Source organism: Schistocerca americana, chromosome 3, assembly GCF_021461395.2.
Source record: "Schistocerca americana isolate TAMUIC-IGC-003095 chromosome 3, iqSchAmer2.1, whole genome shotgun sequence".
Taxonomy (NCBI): Eukaryota; Metazoa; Arthropoda; class Insecta; order Orthoptera; family Acrididae; genus Schistocerca; species Schistocerca americana.
This window is the reverse complement of record NC_060121.1, coordinates 534,590,533-534,614,148: the sequence shown is the minus strand read 5'-3', so window position 1 is coordinate 534,614,148 and position 23,616 is coordinate 534,590,533.

Sequence of the window (23,616 nt, the reverse complement as noted above, 5' to 3'; positions counted from 1 at the left end):
AAGGTTTTCCTTTAAGCAAGATATGGAATCCGATTTTGTCCGACATTAAACAACAACGGTCTTGTTTTCGATCACTGGATTATTCCAACTAGTGCTGTTGCGATTTATCGTTCCTGCCGTCTTCTCCCACCGGCGCGCTGCGTGTCTACTTGCCGCCAGGAGGCGCTGCCCATCATCTCGCGCACGCACGGTGCTCTGTCCGCGGTGTATAAAGGTTTCCGTCGTTGTGGTTGGAATTTCAGTTCCGGCGAGGCAGTGCACGAGCATTAACTCATCTGTAGATTGCGGCCAGTTGGTCCGCCCAAATATTGTGTCTGGACGACGACATGACCCGGCTGCAAATTCGTGAAGAATACCAGCAGTTATTACGCCGGGAAAGTCTACGAAATCAAGATGCTTAGGTGCTCTTTATGGTCTCCTGTTAGGCTCAAGGAACCTAGCGGATGACAAGTTTGAATTCCCCAGCTGCTGGTCTCGCGTGTCAGCACTGCCAACAGAGACGTCCAGTTGAGCAGCGAGGTGTTTGCGATCCGTCGATCATCTCGATTGCGAGTGTCCGCACGTTCCAACATTGCAGGAGTCACAGCTGCGTGCGACCTGCCGGCACGCGGGAGATCGGACATGTTTCTGCGACCTTGTTGCCATGATTACAGACGCCTTTGAATATCTGCAATGCTTTGCTCTTGCACCAAAACTCAGTGACAGCTCTTTGCTCGGAACGCACCTCCGTTATGAAGGTTACGTACGGCACCGCCACCTTCTGGAAATTAGTGAAATTGCACGAGCTGAAGGTGGACTATTCCACGATGTTCCACAGCAAATTCCGCATTTTTTCAGTAGAAATTATCCGAAAAGAAAAATGTGTTGCATTACTTATTGAACGGTCCTCGTAAACAGGTTGATCAGTATCCCTGATTTGAAGCTGACAAAAAGCACTGTAATTAGTACTGCATACTTTTGTTTCATTGTTGCATTGTTGCAAACGTGAATCCACGGCTAATGTGAGCGGACACAGTTACTTTTTTGAGGAGCGATAAGTGGCATATGTGTACAGGTGTACGAATGTCTACAGACAAGGCATGGATAATGAGTGCTTTCAGAGACCGCTTTAGCATTGCGCCAACTCACAAAGCAACCATAACTGACTGCCAGAGACATGCTACTGTTTCAGGTTGTATCACAGACAGGTCATGTAGTGGATGATAGTAAATGCAAAAACCAACATGTGCCGCCGCCCTTGCGTCATCTGCGCAGCCTGCAATGTAATTCATTCACAAAAGACCAGTTGATCTTAAAGTACCGCCGTCAAGAATACATGACAAAACTAAAAAGAATTTGAAAATGATAGGATTTAGAAGTACTGTATCTGTTGCGATCTTGGTACGCTTTGCACTTAAATGCGATAATCTGTGATACTACTAATATCACAGTCCAAGATTTCGACCATTTGACCTTGAAAAGTTCAGATGTTAGTATGGGTTGCCTACATGTCACGGACAATGTAATAAGAATCTGAAAGCATGACGTTGTCAATATGGCGGTGTATGGGAAATTAAGAAATTCAAGACCGTACTGGTGGGAAATCTGAAAATTGCAAGATGGCGTTAGCGGGAAATTTGAAAACGTGCAAAATGGCGCTAATTTTTCGAGAGTCACTACCCTTAAAAATATGTGGAATGGTGTCAGGGAGAAAATCATAGTGCATCAAATTTTTGCCAAAGCCCATCATGTTCAGAAATATGTAGTTTTATTGCAATATTTCCCACAGTGCTTAAAAAATGCAAGATGGCGGTGTTGTCAAAATTTTTTGATCAAATAACAGCGCAGGACATACTTTCTGCCAAAGGCCACCATGTTCAGAAACATCGACAGTATTTCCACAAACCGCCTTAGGTACTATGTTCGAAAATATTCAACTATTTAAAAAAAATTCGTTTAAGATTTATTAAAAAGTTTTTTATATTTCTTGACTGAATTACTTTTTATGAAACAATAATAATAGGTTTCGGCTACAATGGTCATCTTCAGTCGCTACAAAAAAGCAAGCTGATATTAAATCCTTAAAGCCGCTAACAATATTTTTACTAAGTCTGCTTGTGAGGTAAATCATACCTAAAACTGTAATTTCATGAACACATGTTCGGCAGTTGTCAGACAAAACGTAAACCAAAAATCGAGGAATTACTGCTCCTTAGCTTCGAAGAGACGATACGGACTGGACGACCGAGGTGACATTCTGCTGTATGTCGCCGGCACTAATTCCTCCGGGTACGAAGTGTTTTTACATTTGCTGGGCAGACGCCGCTAGGTGATGCCGTGGCCCAGGCGGCACGGGGCAGCATTCGGTCTCAGGGAGACCCCATCATCAGTGACTTTCTCAAAGGAATATATCGTCGGAAATATTAAAATGTGCATCTCTGCAAAATGATTCTGCTCAGTGAGGAGTTTGTCTGGTTATTTCCATTTCGTAATCTGAATCTCCATATGTTATAAAATATTTAAATGTTTATACTCTTTTCCACTTTATGTAAAATTACCGACACTATGTCCCTCCTTTTGCATTTTAAGAGTAATTGTGTCTTATTGCTGATACAGGTGTGCTCTCTAAATCTCATGTCAAAGAACCCTCCTGTCTGGCTGGTACAACTTTTTCGCAGTCATGGCATGACATTTTATAGATCCCTGATTCCAATATTTATTATTCTTGTGTGGAAACTTATGACACAACCTTCTTTTTGTGCTAGCTGATATCCGGAATGAAATTTTAATTCCATTTCTTCGGAATATGTGCTTAATACTGTCTGATGATTTGTGTATTTCATAGCGGTGTTGTTGACCTTACTGGATGACATTAAATGAAACAACAAGTTTACTGTTACCAGTCACTGTTTATTTATCTCCACGACGCGTTTCAAAGGTTTAAACCTCCATCATCAGGTGGATTTACATTTGTTAATATGACATTTATGTGTGCGTTGTGTTATGATTTTTTGGAGGAACTTGTGGCACTGTGAACACTGGAGACAGTGCCACAAATACGTTCTTTTCTTTGACTTTAAGGTCCTCGTCTTGGTCTGTTTTCTTTTTTCAGATTAGATGTTCTAATCTCTGTAGCACTTTAAAAACAAGTCTAAACGCTTTTTCCAGCACAGACTGCTACAACTGTGCCAGTCTCTTGTGGATATCTCTTCGAGATTTGAACAAAACCTATGATAGTTTTTATATTCACCTTAGGTACAGCTAGAATAGTGTCTGAAACTGAGAATCATATAAAAACCTCACTAATGTCTCTATTAAGTAATGGCGAGAGATTATTTGAATATTGTTCTTTTGCATATTGACACACTGTACTTGCAAACTGATTTGATAGGAAGTGGGATTTCATGCTTCTTGAACCATTTCTTCAAACACACTGTCGCTTCTGGTGTTTAAACATGGTGTCTAAATTTCCTTCCTAAGCTCGGGTTCGATTCCAAAAATTGCTCTGAGCTCTATGGAACTTAACATCTGAGGTCATCAATACACTAGACTTAGAACTACTGAAACCTAACTAACCTAAGGACATCACACACATCCATGCCCGAGGCAGGAATCGAACCTGCGACCATAGCAGCAGCGCGGCTCCGGACTAAAGCGCCTAGAACCGCTCGGCGACAGCGGCTGGTTCGGGTTCGATTCATTTACACCCTTTATTCCCAGTTCCTTTAATCTGATGTGCAGTGTGCCAAAAGGTATTTCAAAATTCTCAGCAGCCTTTTTAATCGACAAATCTTCACAAAAAACTTGTTTTGTATTTTTTTTAATTCTGCAGTTTGCTTGGCGTTTTCTGTCTTCTCTATATGTTTTCTACCCATCTTTAACATAAGATTTACACGCTGGGGTGCAAAACTTAACTTCCATATAATTTATCACTGCTAAGTAACACAGCTCTATGAAACTTGGGCTACAGATAGATAGAACTGGTACACTAACAGCACAATACTGTACAGCACAGTGCATTACAGTACAGAAAGTAACTGAAAGAAATACGCAAGGAGACGAACAGAAATGACACTGTTAATCACACTGAAGTTAGAGTGGTTCATGATGATACCCTGGACATGACAAAACATGGGATATGGTTCTTGATAATGTACATGATCATCGTGGATGGCATTGCATACTCTGCTGGGTGCTCCCATGCTTGCCACAAAGGTGGTAAGGAGTACTTGTGGTAGTGTGTTCTGTTTCTCAGCCCGTGCGCTTGACAGTTGCTGGACGGTCGTTGCTTCGTGTGGACGTACTGTAATACGTCTCGTCTATGCATCCCACACGTCCTCCATGGGTTTTAAGTCGGGGGAACGAGGGGACTACTCAAATCGCCGGATATCCTTTCGTTACAAGAGCTGCTTTACCTGCGCTGTTCGATGCGATAGCGCATTATTATCCACAAAAATTGATTCATACCGAATGTACGCTTGAAAAGACAGCACTGTGTCATAGTAGTAGTGACCAGTGAGTGTATAATATTCAAAGATTTAGATGCCAGTAATCCCATGAAACATTATGTCTCCCCCACAACATAACACCTGGACCACCAAAACACTCATGTTCGAGAATGCTGGATGTACCCACATTTAGCGAGAGGTGACAACACATAGTGCACCAAGGAATATCGTCGAACGTGACAGTTTTGTGGTCCCAGTATCCTGGTGTGGGGAAGGCATTATTTTCCATGGACGTACTGACCTCCAAATCTTTGAACGAGGTACGCTCATTGGTCAAAATTTTGGATTTGGCTTTGTGTGGAGCTGGGAAGCGTGCATGGATGGGTGTAGTAGTTAAATCGACTGCTTATAATCAAAGAGAAATCCGGTTTCGAATCACGGACAGGCACAAATTTTCATACGTCACTACTGGATAGTACATCTACACCCATTGCAGCTGATGTTTTGAAATTCGGATTCAGCGAATAATTTGGAGTAATATTTATCCCAGCTGTTGACAGTCAAATCATTTATAATTTTTCAATAAGTGCGTAGTAAGAACATGTTTTATCAATACAAACCCGGTGCCAGAACTAGACTATTAGCTCATTTTAAAATAGTTTTTTTATATTCTTATTTTATTTACGCGCACGCAGACACACACACACACACACACACACACACACACATACACACACGCACGCACACGCACACACACACACACACACACACACACACACACACACACACACATATTCTGAAAAGAGGACGTCAAGTACACAAACGCTTGTTTAGTTGTGGATTCATGCTAGATAATGCCTATAACAAAGAGCTTCAACCTGAGAACCTGATAGTAAATTTGGAGAAACATTGTAGAACATTGTACTTGCTCATAAAGGATAACAGGCAGTGCGCTAGCTTGCAAGGCAGGCATGTGAAGACAAACCTGGATCGAATATTCGCGGGAACTGATCCTGGGCTGGGGCACAAGACTGATCAGCCTGTGTGTGGATTTTTAGAGCTGTTTCTAAGGTTTGCTTAGGCAACTGCTGCGCTGATACCCAACTTTCGTCTCGGGGAATGCCATAGACAGACAGTCAAAGTAAGAACCAAGTTGCCACGATTCATGGACAGATGGCACACACGATTTCCGTCCCTTACGTTACCTTGAAGACAGCGGAGTCAGGAAGGGCATCCGACCAATAAAGTTAAGAGATAAATACAATTTGCCAAATCCTCAGAAAGTGGACGCTTTACTGCACTGGGTAAACAATAGAGAAAAGAATAAGAAAGAGATGATGATGGTACATCATATTCAAATCAGAATAAGATGAGAGATATTGGGGCTCGTAGGGCTGCGTACAGACACGTTTCCACGTGAATGGTATAAGACAGAAAATGGGTAGTACTGATACGACGTATCCTCTCCACTGATAGTGGCGTAGTTATGTATGGTGTAAATGCGTAATGCCACGATGGCATCTGACAGGGATACGAGATTTTCCACTACTTTGGTGGTAAGATTTTCAAGAAAGGAAACCATGGGCTTAATAGGAAAAACCCCTACTAGCTTGATGTATATGGTGGCCTACACGTTCGTAGCGTTTTACCATAAAATTAATAAACACAAAAGGTACACACAACAGAGACTTTACACTTTTTGTTCACTATCTACAAAAGTCTGCCGACGCCGGGCTAACTGTGGAAATCACGTTGTTTTGAGGTGAGAACTCGTCGAGCCATGTTCGGAGCTAATTTTCATCCTGAAAGGAAGTTCCTTGAAAGTTGTTCGATAGAGAGCGGGAAAGGTAAAAATGTGAGGGTGCAAGCATAGAATGGGTGCGGAAGGATTTCTCAACCCAACTCCTGTGCAATGTTGTTCGCCAGCTTAGCAGAAAGCGGGCGGGCGTCATCGTGGAGTAGCGTCACTCCATGCAGTCTCCTTGCTCGCTGTTCTTGAATTGAATCTGTCAGACGTCGCAGTTGTTGACAATAAATTGATGGTCAGATCTCAGGGAAGCAATCCATAGCGCACCACACCCGCACTGTTCCAACAGATGTAAAACATTTCTTCTGTGGACGCGCAGGTCTTTGTACGGAGTGTTTGTGTTTTGTTTCGGTTCAGTCATACATTTCTTTTCCTTATGTTAGCGTAACTCGTCACTCATAACGATACAGATAGGAATGGTCGGTGTTGTTCAAGAAGTAGTTGATGATGAGCAAGTAGAGATGTACATATTGATTTCAAAAATGGTTCAAATGGCTCTGAGCACTATGGGACTCAACTGCTGAGGTCATTAGTCCCCTAGAACTTAGAACTAGTTAAACCTAACTAACCTAAGGACATCACAAACATCCATGCCCGAGGCAGGATTCGAACCTGCGACCGTAGCGGTCTTGCGGTTCCAGACTGCAGCGCCTTTAACCGCACGGCCACTTCGGCCGGCGTACATATTGATTTGGCTTAGAGCATGTGGTACCCATACTTCCCCATTGCATGCAACTGTCGCACGATTGAGGAATGATCACAGTTCTTCACATTTCTCTAGTACACTTGTAACATCTATTTTCGATCTATTTTGTATCTGTATCGATATTTCTATGTCAGTTTGTAGTATAGTTTATGTAGAGTGCTGTATCGATCATGGAAGTTCTTTGACTATGTAAACATATTTCAATTATGCGAACTTTTTGGACGATGTTGTTTAAACTGTGCTTGTGGATTTAAATAACTACTAGGATGATTGTTATATAATGTACTGTAAATGACTTGATCCATAGTTAGGGAATGTAGGGTTGAATGTAAAAGATGTGGGGAAGCCCCGCAGCTACGGAAGTAGTCTGGCAGAGTGGGAAAGGTGTGGTTGGAGCACAAGTGGCGACTCGTCCCTTGTGACGGGTATGGAGCCTGGGTTGAGCAGTGCTGTGGTTAACATATCGCTAGCAGTAGCGGATCATTGCGGCTAATATTCTTCGAGTATTGAGGCCAGAGGAGCTTAAGAGCAGTATGTATGGGCCTCGGATGCTTCATTTGGTGGTACTATTATTATGATATAGTATTTGGCCATGCCATGTGAAAATATAATTCCGACGCCAAGAAGATCTGTAACAGGGCGAGGCCAACAGTACTGCCATGACTGCATCGCCGCCATGTTAACAGCCACTGCAAACTACGCGACCATTGCCACCAGCCTTCCACTGTTTGTATTTGGCACTCTGTAAATGGACCAGGTATTTGTGAAATTTGTTTGCTTTCGAAAATAATCGTGGTGTTGCTAAAAACTCTAACACCTTCGATTATCCCAAATCACGAACTTGGACAGGAGTCCTACCCTAGTGAATTTAACTCCGAGTCTCCTAATTTTTTATAGAAAGACTTATTCGGCAACTGTAAAAATAGTTGTGATTTGCTTTCTAGTGTAGAGTTATAGTGTTTAAAGTTCAGTTTTACAATTTGAGAAATACTCCACTTCCAGTGCATTTTTAAATCAATCTGCAGTCATTTTCTTTAGTAATTTGCCTTACTTGAAAAGCTGCCTGAAAATAGTAAAGGTGTTAGTTAAAAAAGAACAATAATAATGCCCTGAAGAGAAAAAAATTATTAATTGTTGCATTTATGCACTTTGATCAGATTTACAAAGTTTTATCAGTGTTCATTTCACGAGAAAGTATTTGACTATATTTTGAGTAGGTTAAAACACTACTTATCAAAGCACATTTGTTATTTAAAGAAATATAATTTATTGTGCTTTACTTAATTAATAGTTATTTATGAGAATACTTACCATCTCGCATACCTACTTATGTAGTTTTTTAATGAGCATGGTTCTTCAACCCATGAAAGTTCAAGGGCCCTCATGTGCTAGGGTAGTTAGTTAACGAAGCAAAGTAAAGGCTCCTTCAGAGTCAGTGTAGCTAGATTTGCATTCTGTTTAACTGCTTCAGACTGATCTTCAGAAAGAAATATTTACTGTATTAGCTATTCTATGGTAAATTGGTTAATGCACAGGCATAGAGACCCTGTACTAAGCAATAATGTTATAGAGTATGATAATATCTAGATTTAAATAAAAATCATTTCATGTTCTTCCCTGTTTAGTATTGCCATTAATTTTATGTATGTTGGTGACGGGTTCTATAAACTGCTGCACCTAGTTCGTTTAAGGTATGTGTTGTTGAGAGGCATACGTTACTGTTGGCTATCTCATTGGCCATGTTAGGTTACTCGTACTGTGTTGTAGTGTGAACAGATGTAAAGAAAGAGTTTTGTGTGTGTGTGTGTGTGTGTGTCAAGGAAGGTTAGATTAGCCTTAGCACTGCCTACTGCTTTATTATATAGCTTGACAAATGAATGCGTAATTAGTCTGGCGACCAATATTAATACGTAATATTACAACTTTCTTTTGTGCTGGGAAAACGTCTGTTTCTGACTCAACCGTTTACTGTTGGCTATGCTGTGCTGCAGTGTTTCGGAAACGAGTCCCAGTCCGACTGTTCTGTTCTTATTAGGTTGACCTACAGTCACAACTTTTTCAATCTCTCAGAGATTTAATGTTAGCATCGACTGCTATTTAAAGTGGTCGGTGTTACCGTTACACTTGGCACCACGTGATGGGACATTTGTTGTTTTGGATCATAATTTTTTTTATCCTTTATTGTGTGTCAATGCCTCATATTGTGCTGGCTAGTAGCAGCATATGCGCTACTCTTCAGCTGAAAGGCAATAATGATACAAAGAAGACATTTGAAATAACAGAATGGAGGAAATATGGCGAACATAGATATAAAAAATGGGGAACAGTACGGAAGGGAACAGACAAAAAGGGGGGCGACTTCAAAATGGAGATAAAAAAGAAAGTAGTGCACACAAAAAAACCACACACTGGGCAATTAAAGAACACAAAACGAAGTTCACCGGAGCATAAGAGTATCGAACATAACAATCACCGATAGTAACACTACGTACAAGACCAGCACACAATTAGAATCACAGCGCTTGACGCACTGCAGAACAGCACCAAACACAACACTGATTTAACACACTGGTTTCGATGAGCATACTGAGAGGATCTGCCAGGGGCATAGAGACGACGGAGGAGGGATGAAGGGAGGGAGGGTTGGAGAGGGGGGCAGAAGGGAAGAAGGGAGGAAGGGGTAGGAGAGGGGAGGAGAAGGGTGGAGGGGGGTGGAGATGGGCAGGGGGCGCGCCGAAGAGGGCCGGGAAGGGAAGACATGGGAGGGAAGCAGTCTGGATCATAAAATACAGTAAGTATCTAGTGGAAAACTAGTGTGGATCGAGCAGTCTGTCCAGTGACGCGAGGGTACAAAAAGTCCAGTAGAGTGAACAACAGTAGACGGTTGCATACAAAAGTAAATTGTAATATACATTCAGAATGAACAAAGGTGTGAATGCAGTAATTACACTGAATGAACTAAAAGCCATGGGAAATGCTGCCGGCAGAAGTTACGATCACATGAGCAGATAATAGATGGCGCTAGTGATAGGCAGCTAGCCTACACGTAATATCACAAACACGTAAATGAACCGATTGAGATGTTGAGACTGTCCCAAATCAAACAAGAAAAAATAGAGGACGCAATTGATAAGGACTTTGTAGACGATGGCGGCTATGTGAAGGAATCAGTTGAGATGCTTGTGTCGCCTCAAATAAAGAACGAACCGAAAGAAGCATATGAGGTAGAGTCAGAGCACGAAAATTCGGTAGAGCAAGAAAGTAGACAACCATTGGGTGTTATTGTCTATTCAAAACTGTTGCCTGATTAAATGAAAACACAGATTAGCGGCCTTGACATCCGAATTGCAACCCAAGGCAACAATCCTGAAAGCCAACCTACAACACAGGTTAGCTATCTCAAAAGTCAAATGAGGTTTCATAACATAAAAATAAGTCAACAGATTGACAGACCAAAAAAGTAAGTTCTACTGTCACTGAAATGAATAATGAAATTAATTACATAAATGAAAACATGGCTAATATGCAGGGACAAATTGATGATATTAAGGAAAAGTTTGATGTTGAAATCATTAACACCCAGGAAAAAACAGAACCCTTGGTAGTGATGAAAGTGGACGAAACAACTTTTGGTCTGAAAATTGAAATAGTAGGCGAGTGCAAGAACGAAATCTCACATTTGAGAAGAACAGTTTTGGATTCCAAAAACTTTTTAAGTAAACAAGTTGTTGAATGCTAACAGAAGAGTGATCAAACACTGCAGATTCAAGGAACAATTTCTGACCTTGAATGTAACATACAGGATAGGCCTGGTGTTATTAGTAACGGAAGAGCACTTAAGAAGTTGTTGGAAGGAAAGCAAAGGTTCGATCCCACCAAGAAACAATGTACGGTGTCCATTAGATTTTGTAAAGATTTGCAACATAATTTTTCCTAATTATTTATCTGAGCAGGAAAAGATAAATGTGATGATCAGCGCCTTGGAAGGTGATGCTAAGTGCTGGGGTCTTAACCTGAATATTGAACGAATGACTTTTGACGAATTTAAACAAAAATTCGCAGAAGAATACTGTCCTGGACAAAAGCAGGACTGCTTATGGCGGGAGTTTATCATGGCTAAACTCCACGATAATAGGGCCAGGAATTCATTCAAAGATTTCTGTGAATACTGGCACCAGAAGTTGACACACTTAAGAAGTAGACGATCAGAATCGGAATTTGTTTGGGAACCATGGAAAAAGCTCCGAGAAGTTTCTAAAAGATATGTAGGAAGCAACCACCAAAGCTTCTTAGCATTCTGAGAAAGGGTGGAAGACGAAGACCCCTGCGAGGAAACAGGGTAACCGCCAGATTAATACTAATAGAAACAACTGTAATCATGATGAACAAAATGATGGCTACGGTTATTGTGTGATTCAAAGAGGTAGAGTTAGGGGCAGAGGAAGATAAAACTCTTCTGGTCGGGGTAGAGGATTTTCAGCACGAAATGCACACCAGAGCGAATATTGAAAACTGAATACCGCCGATATTGAGGGACAAACTGACGCAGACAGAATTTACCGACCCAGACGAAGTAATTTTTACCGAAATAGTCACCGAATAATGAAACAGAAAACCAGTCACTTGGCACAGCGCGATGCCACATGTACAGCGACAGGTGCGCGTTCGGGAGATTCCCCGATAGCAGACAGTGGGCCCAGCGTTAGCAAACTTACAAGCTACCAGAGAGCAACAATGGGTGAGAATGTTACAACAGTTCCAAGAGAAGCTGTGTGTGAGGCGGCAGAATTGAATGTAAATGTCACAGAAGATAGGAGCGAAACCACTACGGCACATAATAGTTCCGTAGTCGAGGAAAGAGTGGGTGGATTCGCAGACGTATAAGAGAAGGCTTGAGTGGCAAAACAAATAGTAGTGCAACTGGCAAAAATGAGTTTTCAGAGGTGACAGAATGGTGTGTGCCGATGGACAATCTGTACAGGGGCCTCACACAATGCGAATGGGAGGATTTTAAAAAAGCGTATGTGACCAAAAAGTTAATTGAAGGTAGGAGAGGTAATAGGGACGTCAGTAAGGTGACGTGGCCCAAAACTAAGGAGGAGGAAGTAAAAAGCGCCGTGCAACGTTCGCAGGCAGCCTAAAAAAAGGTCATTATGGGTAGAAGGATGTTGGAAGCCGAAATCCTCAGCATTAATGATGAAATAACAGTTCGTAAACAGTACAAACTGCTACCGAAAGGCTTGAATTTGAAGATAATGAAAATATAAACAATTGTCTATGTGTTCTTGAAGACCATAAAGAAGTAGCTGTGGACGTTATTAGAGCTAATGAGGATAATAGCTTATCAAAAGAGAACTGCAAGCCTGAGTTAAGGTCTGATGAGAAATCAGAAAGCGAACTTAGTTAGATGCAGAAAGTGAAATACACTCCTGGAAATTGAAATAAGAACACCGTGAATTCATTGTCCCAGGAAGGGGAAACTTTATTGACACATTCCTGGGGGCAGATACATCACATGATCACACTGACAGAACCACAGGCACATAGACACAGGCAACAGAGCATGCACAATGTCGGCACTAGTACAGTGTATATCCACCTTTCGCAGCAATGCAGGCTGCTATTCTCCCATGGAGACGATCGTAGAGATGCTGGATGTAGTCCTGTGAAACGGCTTGCCATGCCATTTCCACCTGGCGCCTCAGTTGGACCAGCGTTCGTGCTGGACGTGCAGACCGCGTGAGACGACGCTTCATCCAGTCCCAAACATGCTCAATGGGGGACAGATCCGGAGATCTTGCTGGCCGGGGTAGTTGACTTACACCTTCTAGAGCACGTTGGGTGGCACGGGATACATGCGGACGTGCATTGTCCTGTTGGAACAGCAAGTTCCCTTGCCGGTCTAGGAATGGTAGAACGATGGGTTCGATGACGGTTTGGATGTACCGTGCACTATTCAGTGTCCACTCGACGATCACCAGTGGTGTACGGCCAGTGTAGGAGATCGCTCCCCACACCATGATGCCGGGTGTTGGCCCTGTGTGCCTCGGTCGTATGCAGTCCTGATTGTGGCGCTCACCTGCACGGCGCCAAACACGCATACGACCATCATTGGCACCAAGGCAGAAGCGACTCTCATCGCTGAAGACGACACGTCTCCATTCGTCCCTCCATTCAGGCTTGTCGCGACACCACTGGAGGCGGGCTGCACGATGTTGGGGCGTGAGCGGAAGACGGCCTAACGGTGTGCGGGACCGTAGCCCAGCTTCATGGAGACGGTTGCGAATGGTCCTCGCCGATACCCCAGGAGCAACAGTGTCCCTAATTTGCTGGGAAGTGGCGGTGCGGTCCCCTACGGCACTGCGTAGGATCCTACGGTCTTGGCGTGCATCCGTGCGTCGCTGCGGTCCGGTCCCAGGTCGACGGGCACGTGCACCTTCCGCCGACCACTGGCGACAACATCGATGTACTGTGGAGACCTCACGCCCCACGTGTTGAGCAATTCGGCGGTACGTCCACCCGGCCTCCCGCGTGCCCACTATACGCCCTCGCTCAAAGTCCGTCAACTGCACATACGGTTCACGTCCACGCTGTCGCGGCATGCTACCAGTGTTAAAGACTGCGATGGAGCTCCGTATGCCACGGCAAACTGGCTGACACTGACGGCGGCGGTGCACAAATGCTGCGCAGCTAGCGCCATTCGACGGCCAACACCGCAGTTCCTGGTGTGTCCGCTGTGCCGTGCGTGTGATCATTGCTTGTACAGCCCTCTCGCAGTGTCCGGAGCAAGTATGGTGGGTCTGACACACCGGTGTCAATGTGTTCTTTTTTCCATTTCCAGGAGTGTAGAATGGTCGGATTCAGATTACTGCTCGGATGATGAAAATTTCGGTGTACCTGAAACCCATGAAGGTGCAACTAACTGCAGTGTTGTACCAACCAGTGACGATGTTTTCAAACAAAACCCTTGCGTCGTTATTGAACAATGAAGGAAAGAACCACCTGATGACATGGTACCATTTCAACGAAGAGTTCAAGTAATTAAAAACTCTGCACTCCAGAAACCGAAGACGCCATCTGATGTAGGTGATTTGCAGGAGAAGGGCAGGTCTTGGGGCGACATTATGGTTGACCAAGATCTATTGTGTGAGTAACAAAATAATGAGAATAATTTGACCACAGAACAGACCATAGTCCCAGTTGACATTTATAATGTCAGAATACAAGTACTTCTGGATACTGGCTCTCAGATAAGCACCATTTATCAATCATTTTTCGAGTATATCTGTGATAAACTGGACTGGTCATGATGTCAGTTAATGGCATAAAGATCGTAGGCACCACAGGTAAATTTAGTAAGCCAATAAAGAACCAAGAATTGGCTGAGTTCAGTAGCAAAGTTTAGGAGTTTCAACACGATTTCTTGGTTGTGCCAGACTTAAATACTGAAATGATCCTCGGCATAAATTGGTTGGAAAAAAGTATAATCGATTGCAGTCAGTAACTGGTTAAGATTAACCATGAAACGAAAACTTTGGAAGTGAAATTTGAAGAGAAGTAGAGCATATCTAACAAGAGAATTGAATCTTTGATAATAGAAATCGTTCAAGGAAATGATGGTTTGACAAATGTTTACAAAATGTACCATGTTAAGAGGGTGATAAATGACGATGACAGACAGGGGTATAATTTCAAGGAAATTGTGGAAAACTTAAAAGGCATAACCTCAGACCAGAAAACGGAATTGATTAATATCTTACAAAGCAACAGTAGAGCATTTTCGGATAAAACCAGACTGGTTCGAAATATTGAATACTGTATTGAAACTTTGGATCATGATCCATTCTTTGTAAGATGATATTTTGTACATTTATCTGAGAAACAGGTTGTACAGAACGAAATAGATCAGATGAAAGCTTTTGATATTCAATGGCCAAATCATACGCAAAATCTAGCCTCAACATTTACTGTGGCCTAATGCGTGATGGTTTATCAAGCGGCATCTGCAACGGCGTTGTCTCCGTGCTGGATCTGAAACGCTAATTCCCTACTCTGGCCTTGACTGAATTCAGTCTCAACTTTCCTGCGTTCCGTGGAACGTTAATTTTTCCCCAGTGGAAATAATGGCTATTGCACACTTGCTAAGGGTTGGAGCCATGTGCACAATTTCTTTGTCCTCAAAAATTCCCGCAGGAATATTAAACCACCACTTTGCTATCTGTTGCCACGATAGGTGAAGCGCGTTCTCACTTTGCAGAAAGAAAAGCTTTCAACGCCCTTGCTTATTTACACACACTTATGCGGTCCACCGCGAGACGAGAGAGAGATCTAGAAAATTTTAGTTCTCAAAATGCTTTTATATAATGGGAATCTCCCCACCGTGTTGTGCCTGCGTTGCCCAGTATGGCTTCAGCCAATCACTGTCTCGTTAGAGGTGAATTTTATTTTTCTTGCTGGGTCGCAGCCTAGCTCTCTTAATGCCGTGCAGTCACGTACCCTTGGTTCCGGCCGTATTTACGTTAAAAGGAATGATGTATTGTTCTGGCCTTACCCGTTTCTACACTGAAGCTCGCCATTCTCATGTTAAATGGGGTTTTCCGATGCCACTAACCACCTGCTCGGTTCGTCTGAGCGGTAGCGTCCATCTGGTGGAAGGTTAGCGTCCATGGAGCGTAAATGTTTGGTGTGAGATGCTGAACCATCGGTTCATACGCCCGTTTTTCATAGAAGGACTAATGAATGGACACAAGTAACACAGCCTCCTAACAGACACCAACTTCCACAGATGCTGTAAGATGTTCCTCTGCAATGTAGGAGGAACCTGTGGTACCAACATGATGGCTGTCCATCTCATAGTGCAGAAAGTACTACAGCATGTCTTTACTAATTGTTTCTAAATCACTGAATTGGACCTGTATCGTGGCCGGCCTATTCCCTAGATTTGATGCCTGTAGACTTTTTCTGTGAGAAAGTTGAAAGACGCTATCTACAAAAATGGCTCTGAGCACTATGGGACTCAACTGCTGTGGTCATAAGTCCCCTAGAACTTAGAACTACTTAAACCTAACTAACCTAAGGACATCACACACATCCATGCCCGAGGCAGGATTCGAACCTGCGAATGTAGCGGTCGTGCGGCTCCAGACTGTAGCGCCTTTAACCGCTCGGCCACTCTGGCCGGCCGCTATCTACACGGACATATCAACTTCATCTAACGATATGCAACGACGTATTATTGCAGCCTGCTCGGACATCTCAGCTGAAATGCTAGCACGTGTGGAGCAATCGTTCCATACCAGACTGGAATGGTCTGTTGCCGCTGCTGGTGGTCGTTTTGATCACAACCTGTGATGGTCAATTGTCTCGTTACTGGTCATAATGCACGTAACTAGTGTATGCACTTGTGTTGTTTTTTAGCGTGTGCTAACAACAGGTGTTGTAGAAGTGTCTGTGTGGGAACTTTTCAAAATACAATATCTGGTACATGACTCGCATTAGAATTCTGCAGTAAAACACCACTAACATCTTGATTTACCTTACTTTTAGTTTGTTGATGTTAACAGGCATTGCATTTTCACAAAAAGCACACTTTCTATGTACTATTACAATATGTTTATTAGGTAATAATACGAGTCAAAAAATTCAAATGGCTCTGAGCACTATGGTCATCAGTCCCCTAGAACTTAGAACTACTTAAACCTAACCAACCTAAGGGCATCACACACATCCATGCCCGAGACAGGATTCGAACCTGCGACCGTAGCATAATACGAGTCCCTGCCTAACAATCCATTCTGTGAAAACCAGCCATTAATAGCACTTTCCATTCCTGCAACTTTCACGGTGCAAGAGGGTCAACATTTATAAAACCGGCAAACTGAAGGGGCGGAATACTGACTGGAAATGGAGGAAAAAAGGTCCTATCAACATCTGTCTGGAAAAGCATCGTTGCCACAGTAGCTGGCGCTGGCGAATTGACGTTCCTCTTACGTGTGCGGTGTATGTAGCCCACAGATAAAGATTAAGCAGATTGATAACGCCAGTTCTGTTAAAGGTTGCTTCGTCAGTAAAGAGGACCGATGACAGGAATCTCTAAATGGTGATGATCTGGAGTAAAAGCCATCGACGAAATCCTTCCCGTGGAGGGGAATCCACTGCTGATAATCCTTGCACTCGTTGCAGCTGATCGCGATAGTAGCGTTGACATGCAGGATACACTTAATCGTACTTTGGCTTACATCATGCTGGCACATCAATTATCTGGAGATTTATGATTCGTCTCAATATCCTGTAGAACCAGGTCCTCCAAATCTTGTGTACGCACAGTCCGCCGCCTCCCTGCACGTTCGTCTGTCTAAAGGAAACCATAATCACACAAACGCCCAAAACTGGCTTGAAATGTTATACGATGTGGGTGGTGTCTGCAAGGGTACTTGTTTTGGTATAGCCGCGATGCCTGTCTACCGTTCCACCTGCTTGACTATTCACAAACACCGTCTCAGCTTGTTCCCAACATGAATAGCGTACCATTCTGCTGCTTACAGTATGCTGGGTCAATCACACAGCCTGCACCACACAAGGTACACACTGTACGTGGCCGGAGGAACTTTCATTCGTCAGCGTCATCTACTGTGGCAACGATGCATTTCCGGTCAATGTTCATCATATGTTCATAGGACCTTTTTTCCACCATTTCATGCGAAATCCGTCCATGCAGTTTGTCGGTTTTAATGATGTTCACCCTGTATTTATACACAGAAAGTCTGAAAAACTTGTAAGGATGTTGTAGGTCAGGTAGTTCTGAGAAAGAATAGTTAAGAAAAAAATCCGATGTGTTGTGCTGTTTCCAAGTTAATTGCATTGAAGTTAGCCAGTTAGGGCGTTGCCCGTTCCAATTCAAGCCTCCTGACAAAGACGTTGTGGCCAATCGTTTGGTTTCCTAAGACCGAACAAGAAAGCGATTGAAAAACGGGATATGGGACTGTAGTACCGGTCGAACCCGAGGCAAAGGCTGAGCAGTTTCTTCCGCTATTACCTGCGCTGTGACAACAACTAATTGTATCGGGTGGGTCGCTGAATTTGTGGGCGCAGTTGGATGATTGGCTTACTTCAGTGCTAATTAACTCAGAAACGGCGCAACATATGGGGAACAGCCTTACAAGTTTTCAAGTTTTTCAGACTGTTTATGACTCCGCCCCCCCCCCCCCCCCTCGCTCTCCCGCACACACACACACACACACACACACACACACAGACACACACACAACATTGGGGCGTTCAATAAAAAAGTGGGAGCTATTCAGGATTCCTGTACACCGTATTATTTCCCGCTCTTTTGGCTACAAAATCCCGTTTTTCAACATAATCTGCGGCCTTGTACCACCTTACTGGGAGTGCCTGTATGCCCTCATGGTACTATTTGACTGGTCGACGTCGGAGTCAACGTGTTGCCGCACCATAACTTCACCTTCATCCACATACTGCTTCCAGCGGCGTGCACCCTTCATTGGATCAAACAGACGAAAGTCGGAAGGTCAGGAACCCAGCGGGAACATACTGTTGAGTACCCTGACTGGTGCACAATTGTGTCAATACTACCAACAGAGACGTCCAGTTGAGCAGCGAGCTGTTTGACTGTGATCCGTCGATCACCTCGAATGAAAGTGTCTGGACGCAGGAGCCTCAGCTGTGTGCGGCTGGCCGGCACATGGGACACCGAACACGTCTGCGCGACCTTGTTGCAGTAACGTTAGAAGCTTCACCCATCGACTCGCCTTGCCTTTGTTCATTGCCACGTCTCTGCAGACATTGTGCAAACGCATAAGAAAGTTTGTGATGCTCTGGTTTTCCACCAAAAGAAACTCAATCACAGCTCTCTGCTTGGAATGCACCTCTGGTTTGAAGCCTACATATGGCGCGCTACGAATCGGAACCTCATGGAACTATAGGGGCTGCAGCGGAAATATTACTCTATGTTCCACAACAAGTTCCGTATTTTGTCAACCGACAATGGCCGAGAAACAACTATGTTTTACGTTACTTATTGAACGGCCCTCGTTATGCAACACATTTTTTTCTCATCCAGTTTCGGTCGATAAATGCATAATTTGTTTTGGGACATGGTGGAATATTCTCATTTCAGAACCTTTTCGTAACAGCATTTTGTTTAATGGTTTTAACGTCATAGTCTGAACTGGATGTCAGTCTCACAAAAAGACGTTTGAAAATGACTAATCTCATGTCTGATGAACGGTCAACGTGTAATAAAATTCGCTTGAAGCTCCAAGTTGCTGGATACTGATTAAGTTCAAAATGGCTCTGAGCACTATAGGACTTACAATGGAGGTCATCAGTCCCCTAGAACTTAGAACTACTTAAACCTAACTAACCTAAGGACATCACACACATCCATGCCCGATGCAGGATTCGAACCTGCGACCGTAGCAGTCGCGCGGTTCCAGACTGAAGTGCCTAGAACCGCTCGGCCACCACGGCCGGCTACTGATTAAGTAGTCGCTGGCGGATCGTCAAGGTTTGAGATGATTTCATGTAGTCGGGAGTTCAACAAATACTGTAAGGGGGATGCGTAGTTTATGAGTAACACACATTTTGACCGAAATCTCGTATCTCCAACAAGAACAAGTACAGTTGGCAATAGATTACAGATGGCGTGGTACTTCAAACGTCCCTCTTACGGTTGGTGATAACATGACTGAGACGTGGCGGCTTTCATTTTGGCGGGGTTGGAGCTCCGATGGCGCCACTGACTACTTGGACTGTCGATATCGATCCTGATGACACGTCGGGAGCCAGGGTCTCTGGTCGAGGCATGTGTTGTTCGTTTTTGGCGGGCAGGTAGCGGGAGGGCACGTGGCTGGCCAGTTGTTGGTTTTCGGGGACTCCTGCTGTCCGGTACGGGCCTCGAGAGGCCGCGAGTGGTTAAATCGATCGTGGGCAAGCCTTGCCGTCTATGTTAAGGACTGATAACGGCGAGTTGTGGGAAGAGCAGTGGACGCCGCGTAAGACTTGGCTGGCATGTTTCCGGCCAACTCTACAAGTTTAAATTTTACGACACCTCGAAGGCCACCTGTACGTATTGAACGCCATAACGTCCCTGCTTGGATTGCTGTAAGTCACGGCTCCTTTACACCTGAATGGAGTTAAGTGTTGCCTCTGAGCACTATGGGACTTAACATCTATGGTCATCAGTCCCCTAGAACTTAGAACTACTTAAACCTAACTAACCTAAGGACATGACACAACACCCAGTCATCACGAGGCAGAGAAAATCCCTGACCCCTCCGGGAATCGAAGCCGGGAACCCGGGCGCGGGAAGCGAGAACGCTACCGCACGACCACGAGCTGCGGACAAGTGTTGTTTTTTATTGGATCTTGTTATCGTAAGACCACGGCTGTGTTAATGTGGAATTAGATGTCATTCTAACGCGCCTCTGAGTTTTCTTTTCCTTTTTTTTCGATGGAAATGAGCGTTTGGCGTCATAGGCAGGAGGCCCCTTGCGGGGCAGGTTCGGCCACCTTGGTGCAGGTCTTCTTACATTCGACGCCACACTGGGCGATCTGCGCGCCGGATGGGGATGAAATGATGATCAATCGCACAACACCCAGTCCCTGAGCGGAGAAAATCACCGACCCAGCCGGGAATCGAACCCGGGCCCATAGGACGGCAATCCGTCACACTGACTACTTTTTTTTTTTAAATTCTCATTTTGTTCGTTTTCGTTCGTTGTATGTGCTCGGGGCGGGCGTCGTAAGACATCCGTTTAAGTTCGTCTTTGATCGGTTAACTCAGTTTTTTTATTACAGAGGGCTGTTAACACTCTGACCGAACACGCTGAGCTACCGTGCCGGCAGCGGTCAGCTATCGGGGCAGACGCGCCTCCGAATGATTGTGTCGGTGCTCATTGTTCAGTCAATAATTTGATGTTCCAAGCCATGTTCCGTGCAAGTGTACGAAGATTCTCTCTTGAGTTGATGAAATCGAAATTGTAACACAGTCTGTGTCAAGGGAATGCACCCTTTTGTACATGAGTGTGGCGTAGTAACTGCATTTGCAGGGGCTGATATTTCATCTTGTTAATTTTGAAGTAATTTTAAGGAGTGTTAAGCTTGTAAATCGTATGTGTAGTCGCTTCTGAAACAAGTTAACACTGCCTGTATCGTAGACATTCTCGTCCGTAGCCTTATTTGGGCAGATTACAGTTCCCTTCTGATGTGTGTTGGCAGGGTAGTTTTGACAGCGGCCGACGCGTTCCTGTTGCCCGGACCCAGAGCACAGAGACGTCTTTTCTTTCCGTTGCGGCGGCCCTTCCGTCGTCGCACGACGTCCAGTTCGGCCCGCAGTCTGGCACGTCTAACAGCCACCTCGTCTTGGCTCAAGTTACGTAAATTTGATCGTTTGATACGTGCCACCGCGGTGTGTCGCCAGTTAATCAGGAACTGTTGATCTATTCAATATTGCAAATTCAGCGAGCACATCAGCTTTGAAGTGTATTCTGCAGCCCAAAGTTCCTCGTCACTGTACCTGCTCTTTAACGACTCGTTCAAACCTTGCACCATTATTGCTAGTTCTGGAGTGCATTCAGTTTTAAAGCCTTTCACTTATGAGTATGAACTGTTGAGTTTTCCTTTTTTATCTGCAGTCATTAGCTAATCCACTCATTGTAAAAGTTGCCTGCTTGTTTTCTGCTGGCTGTGACAGACGCGTGCTGTATTTGCCAGCTTATCTTGTATTTTGGCGGACTGCGTATTTATTCAAAGCTCATTGTCAATGTTTGTGCTGGTGTGTACCAGCTGGGAGTCACATTTTAAACTGAATGCCCTCCCAGCATTGCTTGCATTTTGGAGGATTGTGTATTTTATTGCTTAAGGGGGGTAGGAAGTCAAACGGGCCGACTTGGAGCAGGAGAGGCACCACAGGACATTTTAATTTCCACTGTCTATACTTTTACAAGTAAATTCATAAAACTTTGTCAGCATGACCAGGAAGGATTCAGGATTCACATTCGTAGCAGCGGAAGTTGAAAAATATAACAAAATAATTTTTTTTACATGTGAAATTACATCATTTTTTCACATACTATTGGCTGCATTTGTTGCTATAGGTACACTTTTCTTCATAAGTAAGAGAGACTCTTCGTTGAATTTTGCAGAGCATAGAAACCATACTTGCAGGTGTCTGAAACTCTAGAATCTATTTAATTTATGATAAAATAAATGAGCTGTTACGTTTTAAACTTTATGTTTAGAAAAAAATCAAATTTTGTAGTTAATTATCTCAATTTTTACCACAGTTTTTAATGGAATTTGGAAAATTCTAGAGTTTCATACACCTGTAAGCATGGTTTGTATGCTGTGCAAAATTCATCAAAGAATCTCTCTTACTTGTAAAGAAAAAATGTACCTATAGCAACAAATGCAGCCAACAGTAAGTGAAAAAATGATGAAATTTCATATCTAAAAAAATTATTTTGTTATGTTTTTGCACTTCCACTACTATGGGTGTGAATCCTGAATCCTTCCTGGTCATGCTGACAAAGTTTTATGAATTTATTTGTAAAAGTATAGACAGTAGAAAATAAAATGTCCTGCGGTGCCTCTCCTGCTCCAAGTCGGCCCGTTTGACGTCCTACCCCCCCTTGAGGGATTTTATTAAAGCTTATAGATTCACAGGGCATTGCAGCAGCGTAACTTGTTATCCTTTCTGCAGTTTGTGTGGGCGTTATCTATTTGTGCAACGTGTTATCCACGCTTGGGAATGGTAAGTACATTAAGTGGCAGTCATTTGTAGTTCGCTTTGCTGATAAATTCAGTTTGTTGAACACGCTTGCAGGCACACCTAGCTGTTGTGACTTCTCACTTACATTTAGGGATGGTATATCCCTGGTTTCAAGCCCTGTTCTAAATGGTATAAGTTGTTAAAGTTCAAACTCTTTAAATTATTGTGAGCGTTGTTATTCTTTTAGCAAGGTTTTCAATTTGTAATTATAATAAGCGATGTTAAGCAGTAAAGTGTATTCCATAAAACAACAAATGACGAAATATGTGGGTCCACTTTCTATGTGGTTTTCCTTAAAATTACCCCAACCCTTGTTGTGTGGTGTCGATGACATATTTGTGTTTACGCTTTTGAAACTCTTCAGTTACATATAACTTTACAAATGCAGGCTGCTTAGCGTAGTCCGGGCGCCTGAGCGGGAGTATGGCGGAGACGGGCGGTCTCCGCGTGGCAGGTGTTGGCCGCCGCGTCCATAGACACACGCGCGCCGCCGCCTGCTGCCAGCCGCCACTGCCGGCTATCGATTGGTCTTGTTAGGAGTCACCCTCTTCCGCCGCGACGTCGGCGCCGGCCAAGGCGAGAGCGAGAGCGAGAGCGAGAGGGAGTGGGGGTAAGGGGGTGAAGGGAGGGGGTAGACAAAAAAGGAGCGGCCGCCGCCGCACCGGACTGCCATCCATCCAAGCTGGGCGTGCCTCTGCTCCCGCCAGAGAGAGAGCGTGCGCCCTCGATACATACGTCCAGTTCCCACTCAGGACACAGGCATCGCAAAAAACGAGCGTCAGTCGCTGTGGGCAAGAATGTAATGAATATATTGGCTTCAGTGAGAAATATAATGTACACGGTTTTAATGGTTTAGCATTAGAATCTGACGTTCGATCTC